The sequence below is a fragment of the Lissotriton helveticus genome, chromosome 2_1, assembly GCF_964261635.1.
Source record: "Lissotriton helveticus chromosome 2_1, aLisHel1.1, whole genome shotgun sequence".
NCBI classification, from domain to species: Eukaryota; Metazoa; Chordata; class Amphibia; order Caudata; family Salamandridae; genus Lissotriton; species Lissotriton helveticus.
Genome location: NC_136059.1, coordinates 1,655,003,296 through 1,655,015,794, shown reverse-complemented (window position 1 = coordinate 1,655,015,794; position 12,499 = coordinate 1,655,003,296). Strand labels below are relative to the sequence as shown.

Here is a 12,499-nt window from a genome sequence, read left to right as displayed (position 1 = left end):
CCCCTCCCCATCCGCCAGCACCTCCCCTCTCTCTCCCTGCAGTATCACGGCCGTGTCTCCAAGTTGCAGCCCCTTCCTTTCTGCTGATACTTAGTTTGTATCGAGTGCCGAGGCTGCATACTTAAGACCAGGGCTTCAAACTGAGCCTGCAAAGGGAAGCCGCATTGAAAGCTCCCTCAGCCACCCACACCATCAAGCCACACGAAACAGATAGAGGGCTGCCATTGTATTTTGATTTTGTTGGGCTCACCAGCATTTGAACGCTGGCTAGTGGCATTGTAATTTATTGGTAATTATCTAAACTGATAAATTAAAGGCATTGTCATTTACAATGACAAAAGCTTAAACTCTTACCAATACAAGACCTATTGCCCCCATCCGACAGCACCTCCCCTCTCTCTCCCTGCAGTATCACGGCTTTCTCTCCTCTTAAACCCTTAAACCTTGTCTCGTCTTAAACCCTAACCTGCACAAATCCTTTTTGGGACACTGAAACAGACTATTTTGTAAACAAAATTCACCAGCCTTCGACATCTGTTCCCCAGCCCACAAACGCCAGCACCTCCCCTCTCTCTACCCGGACACAGCCAGGCTCGCAATTCGACTCCCACTCCCCAGACGCCAGCACCTCCCCTCTCTCTCCCTGCACACAGCCAGGCTCGCACAACACAATAAACGAAAGACTTGAAACTGAAATCGTCGTAAAAAAAAAATAATTCACAGACTAATTAGAATCTAAATCGCCGTATACATTTTGCTGTTTACACACAAATCAATCACCATCTCTCTCACTCAACATCATATATTGAATACATTATTTACAATCTTAATCATACAGCCTCTGTCCCATTCTGCAGCATACATCAGCTCATACCATTTTGCCACACCTGTGTCTACATTTCGGTCTTTACACACAAATCATCCAGCATCTCTCTCATTCAACATCATACATTGGATACATTATTTTAATTACTATTCATCCAGCCTCTGTCCCATTCATCAGCATACATCAGCTAGCTTTACTTTCAAAATACTTATGTATCACCCTCACACATCCTCAACCTCACACCATCACACTCCCACACACTCACACTCCCTCACTCAACATCAAACACCCACACTCACCCTCACACACCCCCACTCCCACCCTCACCCACTCACACAACACCAAACTCCCTCACTCACCCTCAGACACACTCACACTCACATAACGTCGCACAACAACACCCTCTCACCCCGTCACTCAGACTCACTCACACTCACTCACAATAACTCACACTCACCCTCACACACCCTCACCCTCACACACCGTCACACACCCTCTACCTAACACCTCTATCACCCTCACTCACCCTCACACACACTCACACTCAGACACCGTCACACACCCGAAGCCTCACACACCCTCACTCACCCTCACACTCACACACACACCCCCTCACCCTCAAACAACTTACACTCACACACACACACGATCTCATCACAGCCACACAACACTCTCACACTCACTATACATCACACACTCTCAGACACAAACAACATCACTCACCCTCCCTCACCCTCACAAACACTCCCCCTCACCCACAGTAACAGACTCAACATTCAAACTCGCACACCCTCACTCACCTTCACACCCTCACAACACTCACCCTCAATCACCCTCAAACTCTCACCTTCAATCACCCACACCTATCATCACACACTCTCACATCCCATTACCCTCACCCCCTCATCTTCACACACCCTCACCCCATCACACACAATCATACTCACACCGTCACCCTCAATAACCCTCACACACCACTACACCCTCACACCCCCTGGACATCACATCCAATCACCCTCACACCTTCCAAGTCCACCCTCACAACCCTCACTCATACTCACACCGTCACCCTCACTCACACACCATCACACACCCTCACAACCCCTGAACATCACATCCAATAAGAATCACACTCACACCGTCCGAGCCCACCCTCCTAATCCACCCTACAACACCACCCTACAACTCCACCCTCCAAAATAAATGCGCATCTATGTTAATGCAAGCAAAGCTTTTGCAGTGCGGCTTGATGTGTACCTTACCAAAAAAAAAAGAAAATATTTTACATGTATAATATACAAAAATAATTACTGATGTCTTTGATTTTGGATTCAGCGCTAACAACAGCATCAATAAACATTACATAGGTCTCTTAGCTTCAGAAACAACGCTTCACAACATTAATACATTTGAAGTGTACAATATTCATGGCGAAAATATAAACACTTATACCCATCTTCACAACAACTCTCACTCACACCCACTCACACCCTCACACACCCTCTCCCTCAGCCTCACACACCATCACTCATCCTCAAACTCCCTCACAACCTCACACACCATCACTCAACAACACACCCTCACCCTCAACAACCTCACCCTCACTCACCCTCCCCCACTCACCCTCACACACCATCACTCTACATCACCCCCTCACCCTCACACCCCCTCACACACCCTCACACACCCTCACCCACAGTCACACACTCAACCTTAAAACTCGCACACCCTCACTCACCTTCACACACTCACACCCTCACAACACTCGCCCTCACTCACCCACACATAGCATCACACACACTCACACCCCATTACCCTCACCCCCTCATCTTCAAACACCCTCACCCCCTTACCCTCACAACTCTCACACCCTTACTCATACTCACACAGTCACCCTCACACACCATCACACACCCTCACACCCCCTGGACATCACATCCAATCACCCTCACACCTTCCAAGTCCACCCTCACAACCCTCACTCATACTCACACCGTCACCCTCACTCACACTCACACACCATCACACACCCTCACACCCCCTGAACCTCACATCCAATAACAATCACACTCACACCGTCCAAGGCCACCCTCCTAATCCACCCTACAACTCCACCCTCCAAAATACCTCCGCATCTATGTTAATGCAAGCAAAGCTTTTGCAGTGCGGCTTGATGTGTACCTTACCCCAAAAAAAATTTTTTCATGTATAATATAAAAATTAATTACTGATGTCTTTTATTTTGGATTCAGCGCTAACAACAGCATCAATAAACATTACATAGGTCTCTTAGCTTCAGAAACGACGCTTCACAACATTAATACATTTTGAAGTGTACAACGCTTCACAACATTAATACATTTGAAGTGTACAATATTCACGCCGAAAATAAAAACACTTATAGCCATCGTCACAACAACTCTCACTCACACCCACTCACAACCTCACACACCCTCACCCTCAGCCTCACACACCATCACTCATCCTCAAACTCCATCACAACCTCACACACATTCACTCAACAACACACTCTCAACCTCAACAACCTCACCCTCACACACCCTTACTCACCCTCCCCCACTCACCCTCACACACCATCACTCTACATCACCCCCTCACCCCCTCACACACCCTCACTCACAGTGACACACTCAACATTAAAACTCGCACACCCTCACTCACCTTCACACACTCACACCCTCACAACACTCACCCTCACTCACCCACACATAGCATCACACACACTCACACCTCATTACCCTCACCCCCTCATCTTCAAACACCCTCACCCCCTTACCCTCACAACTCTCACACCCTCACTCATACTCACACAGTCACCCTCACTCGCACTTACACACCATCACACACCCTCACACCCCCTGACCCTCACATCCACTCACCCTCACACTCACACCGTCCAAGTCCACCCTCCAACTCCACCCTACAACACCACCCTACAACTCCACCCTCCAACTACTACTCCACCCTCCAACTCACCCTCCAACTACTAATCCAACCTCCAACTCCAAACGTAAATAGCATTAGCCAACATTTAATTACCCTCACAACTCTCACACCCTCACTCATACTCACACAGTCACCCTCACTCGCCCTTACACAACATCACACACCCTCACACCCCCTGACCCTCACATCCACTCACCCTCACACTCACACCGGCCAAGTCCACCCTCCAACTCCACCCTACAACACCACCCTACAACTCCACCCTCCAATTTTTAAAGGTGGCTTCATACTTATACTTTGCCACAATTAATGCGCATCTGTAGGCGGAAATATAAAAGGAGGTAAACTTTGTCTCTAATGAGCAAACACAGACAAAATCAATGCGCATCTATGTTAATGCAAGCCAAGCTTTTGCAGTGAAAATTTATGTGTACCTTTCAAAAAAATGAACACTTTTTACATGCATTACATAAAAAACGTTACTGATGTGTTTGTTTTTTAATTCAGCGTTAACAACAGCATCAATCAACATTACATAGGTCTTGATTCGCTTCTAAAACAACGCTTCACAACATCAATACATTTGAAGTGTACAATATTCACGGAGAAAAAATGATCACTTATAGGCATCATCACAACCACTCACACCCTCACCCTCAGCCTCACACACCCTCACTCATCCTCACCCTACATCACACCCTCACACTCTCACATCATCACACCCTCAATCACACTCATACCCTCACACACCATCACTCACCAACACACGGTCAGCCTCACTCACAACCTCAAACCCTCAGACACTCACATCCACTCACCCTCACACTCACACCGTCCAAGTTCAACCTCCAACTACACTCTAAAAATAAAATACCACACTACAACTCTACACTCCAACTACAACTCCACCCTCCAACTCCACACATAAATAGCGTTACGCAACATTTACCCTCACCCCCTCATCCTCACACACACACTCACAACACTCACACCCTCACTCATACTAAAACAGTCACCCTCAATCACTCTCACACACCATCACGCACCCTCAAACACCCAAAGACTCACATTCACTCACCCTAACACCGTCCAAGTCCACCCTCCAACTACACACTATAACTACAATACAACCCTACAACTCTACCCTCCAACTACAACTCCACCCTCCAACTCCACACATAAATAACGTTAGCCAACATTTATTTTAATACGTAAAAATCGGATTACACAATTGTAGCTATTCAAAAATTAAAACTTAATGCAACGCAAAGACAGTGCACCAATTAATACACAAAAATGAAGAAAGGGATTGTAAAATAAAACATTTCTTTCACAAAGATCATAAATGCACACAAAATAGGCAAACATCTGAATACACAGCAAATAAGGCAACAATTTAAAAGTGGATAAAGCGAGCTAAAGGAAATAAAATTCACTACAGAAAGCACTTACTAAAGTAAGGGAAAATAAACCATTAAACAATGCAAGAAAAAAACAAAAACACAAATAAAGTGCGTAATCACAAAAAAAAGAGACTCTGGTGTTGCTCTGACTAATGCTGCTGTTGCACGAAGTGTTTTGGTGGTGCTAAGTGCACAACCACAGGAACACCAGACACCAAAACAGCATCAAACAGCATCAAAAGACCACAACTCAACAACACAACAGCCAACGCCCCTTGCACACGCAGCTGTTCACAAACATCTAGGGAAGTACAGAAAATACAAAAACATCCAAAGACGTCTCCCCTTATGCCCATAAATTGGAAGCAACACCCTTATTCTCACTATTGCATACATCAAAGATAGTTCACATACACATTCTGATCTAACACATAGAAAGCTAAAAAACACAAAAAACACTTGGGAAAAAAAATAGACTGCATACACTACTACAAAGTCACACATACTGTGGCAAACTCCAAAAGGCTCACATGCACTCACCCTCACACTCACACCGTCAAAGTCCAGCCTCAAACTACACCCTATAACTACAATACCACTCTACAACTCTACCCTCCAAATACAACTCCAGCCTCCAACTGTACACATAAAAATCGTTAAGCAACTATTTCATATACACGTACAACGCGGATTACACACTTGCACCTATTCCAAAATGCAAACTTAAAGCAACGCAAGTAGAGTGCAGCTATTAATACACAAATATGCAAACAGGGATTGGAAAATAAAACAGTTCTTTCACAAAACGCATAAAATACACACATTACATCACTGTGCATCCTCTTAATACATTGATAGGGAACATAAATTCTGCAAATACAAAAAGTTTCCTTTAATACATCGATTACCTCAATAACATATAATCAGGCTAATTCAGCATCACAGGAAAAAAAACAATGCAAACACAACATACATAAATATAATAGCAACTAAATAGTACTTAGAAATTAAAACAACAGCTCTTGTACGTCAAATAACAAACACCAGCTAAAAATACATTACATTACACTTTACGAAAACATATACATTACATATCGACGAATAAAAACAAGACTTTAATTTACATTACACAATAATCATTTACAAATATTGCGATCGAAAACAAACAATGTCAACATTTATAAAAATACACTCCTATTCATTTGTTAAGTTAAACATACTATAGATACTACATTACATTACTTAAAAAAAAAATTTGGAATACATTCTTACCTGTCAAACGACGCAGCAACAGCACAGGAACAAGAACACGCCTTCCGCGCATCAACATTCTCGATCTTCTGGGGAATTCCACCGTTGACGTAAGCAAATCAGAACGCAACGTCAAAAACGTCGCATTCCGATTGGCTACAAATAAACGTCAAGGAAACGTAAATACTCACAACACAAAAAAAACTAGAACACTAACGTAGGCAACGTCAAGGTGACGCATTGCGTCGGCCATTTTAAAAATAATACTATTAATACGGGACTCCACTGACACAAAAAACACACATAACACCACACATTAATTAAAACACACACACAGTTAAATTACATAAAAAAATACACATAAGGCAGGACAATTACAAAGGGAAGCTCGATCACGCGTTTTTCCACACAACACATATTAAAAAATTCTTATTAACATACACACACTCATAACATCACCCTCACACCCCAAAACTCTCACACACCTTCACACACCCTCAATCACCCTCACACAACATCACCCTCACACACCATCACACACCTTCAGCCTCACACACACTCCCTCACAATCACCCTCACACACAATCACACCCCCTCACACTCACACACACTCACACACCCTCACTCCCCTCAAAAACTCACACCCCTCACAACAAGCTCACACTCACTACACCGCACAGACTCACCCTCACACACTCACCCCCCTCACACCCTCTCACCATCTACACCCCTCAGCACACACCCTTACCCTCATCCCCTCACCCTCACACACCCTCAATCACCCTCACACCATCACCCTCACACACCATAACTCTCACCCACAACAACTCACACACACTCACACTCCCTCGCTCACCCTCACCCTTACACACACTCACACCCCCTCACACTCACACCCCATCACCCTCACACACCCTCACTCCCCTCACAACCTCACACCCCTCACAATACTCTCACACTCACTACACCTCACACAATCACCCTCAAACACCCTCACACACACTCAGCCACCCTCAGCCTTGCTAAATATCAACATCAACACCCCTCACCCTCACACACCCTTACCCTCATCCCCTCAACCACATTCACCCTCAGTCACCCTCAAACACCCTAACTCTCAAACTCACCCACTCGCACACCCTCACACTCCGTAAATCACCCTCGCACACCCTCACCCTCACACCATCACACACCCACACACTCACACTCAATCATTCACCATCAAACACACACACTCACCCTCACACACCATCACACAACATCGCTACACTCACAACCTGACACCCCTCACAACACTCTCACACTCACTACACCGCACACCCTCACCCTCACAGACTCACCACACTCACCCTCTCTCAACATTAACTCCCTCAGACTCACACACCCTTACACTCATTCAGTCACCCTCACACACCCTCAGTCACCCTCACACCCTCACACTCTCACACTCACACACCCTCACCCACTCACACAACCTCACACTCCCTCACTCACCCTCAGACACACTCACACTCACACAACGTCACACAACCACACCCTCACACCCCCTCACTCACACTCACTCACGCTCACTCACACTCACTCACAATAAATCACACTCACCCTCACACACCCTCACACACCGTCACACACCCTCTGCCTAACAACACCTCTCTCACCCTCAAACACACTCACACACCGTCACACACCCGAAGCCTCACACCACCTCACTCACCCTCACACTCACACACACACCCCCTCACCCTCAAACACCTTACACTCACACACCCACGCTCCCTACACACCCATCACAACACTCTCACACTCACTACACCTCACACACTCTAAGCCGCAAACAACCTCACTCACCCTCACCCTCACACACACTCACACCCCCTCAACCTCACATCCCATCACCCTCACACACGCTCACTCCCCTCACACCCTCACACGCCTCACAACACTCTCACACTCACTACACCTCGCACCCTCACCATCACCATCAAACACCCTCCCACACACTCACCCACCCTCAGCCTTGCAACTTGTCACAATCAACACGCCTCACCCTCACACACCCTTACCATCATCCCCTCACCTTCATTCACACTCAATCAACATCACAACACCTAACTCTCAGACTCAACCACTCACACACAATCACACTCCCTAACTCACCCTCACACAGTCACACACCCACACACTCACACACTCACACTCCCTCAATCAACATCAAACACCCTCACTCACCCTCACACACCCTCACCAACACACACTGTCACACACACTCAGCCTCACAAACACTCACTCAACTTCACCATCACACACACTCACACCCCCTCACACTCACACTCCCTCACACTCACAACACTCACGCTCACACCCCTCACCCTCACATCCCTCACTCTCACACCCCTCACCCTCACACCACTCAAGCCACAAATGGGTGTGCGATGGGAGGACGCTCAGCTTGCAGGGCTGTGCTTCTATCCCCTGCTGCACTCTCCTGCTCTCTAAAAGGTGGCATAACAACAAAAGCTGCCATCAAAATCACGTCAATACAAATCATGTGGCATTCCAAATGCTATAGGTGTCACATTCACAAAAATTACAACTATTGGCATTGTAAATGACAAATCTATCAATGTAGCTATTTGGAGAAACTACACACAAAAAAAAAATCATTTACAAGACCAATAGCTCCTACTTTTCTAATGCGAGACCTATTGCATTTCCAATGCTTGTTTTGGTTTGAGAATGACTGCTTTGAAATGGGTGTCAAGGACGCTGGCTAGATCGCTTTAGTGGGAATGTACAGATCATTGCAGCAGAATTTTAAGATCTGCATTTGGGATCAGTGATGTAGGCCCTACTTCCTGAAATATAACAAGATTCCCCCATGGTCTAAACATAATTTGTCAAAAAACACATAACTTGAATATTTCAACACTGAGATTTCAGGTTAACACAGATACACCAGTTTTCTTAATATTTTTGGATTTTTATTTATTTTATAGTGATTTATCAAAAAATACTTTTTTTACTTTTTTTCATATATATTCGTCAATTCATTTATATTGATTATATTCATTTCAGCATTAAAATACAAGTGACAGTTCATTCGTTTCAATGAAACAGTAAATACAAAATTTATCAAATAACAATGAGAAACAAGCACCCTGTCTGACTCACACCTATCAACATACACACCTGCTCATACATACAACAATACACATATATATTTTACAATGCAAACACTGTCTAAGGATGAGGTAACACAGATGTTGGTTGTGAATCTCCACACCAGGTCTGCGCGCGTTTCGGTGGATTAAAACCACCTTCCTCAGGACCAGCGAAGAAAGGATTGGTGAACCCCCTTTCCCCCCAAGGTGTGTGCAGGGTACCTTAAGTTGGGCGTTGAGCAGATATTTAATCTCTATTTCGCAACCACTGATATGTCGGTATTACGTCTCTGACATTCGGTCGTCTCTGGGATCAGAATTGATTTGTCCACAAATGTGTATATCTCAGTTGGGCTCAATGATCTTCATATTTAGGACAGGGCAGAAGAGTTTTTGGATGACGCTCCAGTCATTTTCTTTTTGTCTGCATAAATTTATTCACTGTAAGTTAGATTCTTTGCTGTTGATCGACACACCTGCGTCAACATCTACTTCACAGGATAACAGTCTTGGTAGTCTTCGTTATCGTGGTGACAAGCATCCATACATCTGCCCCGTCTCTTCCGATCTGATAACGCCGCCCTACTTCCTGATTCTAGCACGTAGTGAGGCGGAGTTATAGAATGTAGATTTTGGAGGAAGTGAATATGAATGCTGTAAGCAAGTGAAATCTAAAACCAGTGAGATACATTCATTGAATTTGAAAGTTTGTCAGCAATGACGTGATGGTGTTTAGTGAAAGATGAGCAGTGGATGATGTAGAAGATAAACTGTCTTTATTCGGTCAGTCTTCTTGGATCAACACAGGAAAGACATGTTGTGCATTGATTTGGAAAATGTCTAGACCTCAGATTCTCATTGGTGCAGTTAGTGGATCTCGTCTCATATTGGTGGGCTGGTGGTAGGCCAGAGTCCATGTTTGTCTTAGGGGTTTGTTAATCTGAACGGTTCTTACTCTGCCATCTTTTGAGCAGACCGGAAGTAAAGCTGGGATTTTAAAAAGCATGTGCACCACACATTTGACTCATGTTAGTTATTCACTACTATCCGAGGCCCGGAAAGTCAAACAGTTTAAACATGTCGGTGGTTTGACTCTTTACCTTCTTTTAGACCCCTATCGACTTGCACATCTCCGCATGTAATTTTGTTGTACTACTGTATGTATCAGAGATGCTCCAAGTCTTAATGTGTACGTTTGGATGCTTGAGAATTGGAGCGGAGTGATCAAACTAGACCTTGGCGATTAGGCAGTGTACTGCACTTTCTGCCTCACATGGGCTCGTTAGGCTGTTATAAAATACTTAATTCAGAAAGTTTTCTCCTTCCTCGCCAATTTGCAAAGCAGGAGCCCGGCCTTGGCTGCCAGCTGACTGGCGTTGGCAGTTTTTTTTATTGGAAAAAAAGGTTTGTAAACCTTTTTTGCCAAAATATCAATAATGAATGCCCATATACACTCAGACTGCAGTCATTGATTTCGTAATGAAGGTGTGCAGAAACATTACAAGTTTGCCATCTGAACATGCACCTGCATATTCGCCGGCAGTCCTCTTTGAATGTTGCACTGCCAGCCATTTTGGAATGGGTTTCATGCGCTTTCAGAAATGAATGGCACTTGCGGTGCACTGCAGTCTACGGTAGAGACCCGGAAAGCAGCCATGCATTCAGAAGGGGGGGGGGGGGGTCCTTTTATAATCGCCACGGTTCACTTCTCCTTGATTCCTGGTAGGACTTCTCTTTGGCATCAGGCACTCCTTAGTTCACACAGTCACTCGTATGGGGAGCTTATTAGTGCCTCATAGACTGACCCATTTGTCCACGCTGTTTGCTGAGGTGGGTGGAAGCAAAATGTGAATGACACTGCAGTAGACCAATGGGTGAAGATGGCCGTTTAAAAACCCCTTTAAGTATATGTGAGAAGTTGGCCTGATGTATGATGTCTCCAATTCTGAGGGCACCTTATATAAGTCCAAACAATCCCTTATGGTTGTGGTTGTAAGTCAACCTTAAAGACAAGCTATCCTAGAGGTAGCATGGACTAAGCAGCCTAAAGGCTTAACTCAAGAGGACGTGTGAAGCCAGCTGTTTTACCAAATGCAATCCTGTAATATCAAATGAAAGGACACCACACAAGTTATATATTATAAAAATATATGTATTTATTCTCAGAATAATCCCCAGTACTCTTTATGAGTAATGAAGCACAAGCGTTTAAACAAAAGCACAGTATAACATATACAAGTTGCACAGTTATGGATTAGGCCGGTGGCCACTCAAACCATATATCAAAAAAGTGGTATAAGTATCACTAATCGATCAGTGGTAAGGCCTAGGGCCTTGGGAATTGCTGGGACTACACTGGACTAACAGTAGTTAGGACGGGAGTAGCCCGCGGGATTCGGGTGCAGCGCTAAAAGCACACGCATGCACCAATGCAAAGTCAATGGTGCGTAAAAGTTATCAAGTTACAGTTTTAAGAGTCTTCTGACTGGACTAGAAGGACAAAACTTTAGACTTAGACACTAGAGGTGTAAACCACTACAGGAGCACCGGCGTTCAAGAGTTACCTCACCCACAGGAAGCGGGTGCACAGGTGCAAAGATGTGTCGGGTTTCGTCACGAAGATCTATGGTGCCTGGAGATGAAGATACTTCAGGCGTGCAGAAGAGAAGTGTCCGGTGTGATCCAAGGGTGGATCGAATATGTAGAGTACCTGAAAGCAGAGGGGACAGAGTCTGGGTCACTAGCCAATGACCAGGAAGGAACCAGGAAGGAACCAGGCAATGTCGGGCGGAATCAGGTGGTTGTCGTGAAGCTTGTCTCCGCTGCCACGTTGACTCTGGGGCACCGAGGATGTCCTGGAGTGAATCACGAGCTGTCCCACGAAGGCTCTC

General features: G+C 45.1%; 1 protein-coding gene across 2 annotated transcripts in view; it reads left to right on the top strand.

The window, feature by feature from the left end:
- Nucleotides 1-12,499, top strand: part of GSTCD (glutathione S-transferase C-terminal domain containing) — a 943,165-nt gene that overhangs the window by 457,600 nt on the left and 473,066 nt on the right. The window lies entirely within an intron of this gene.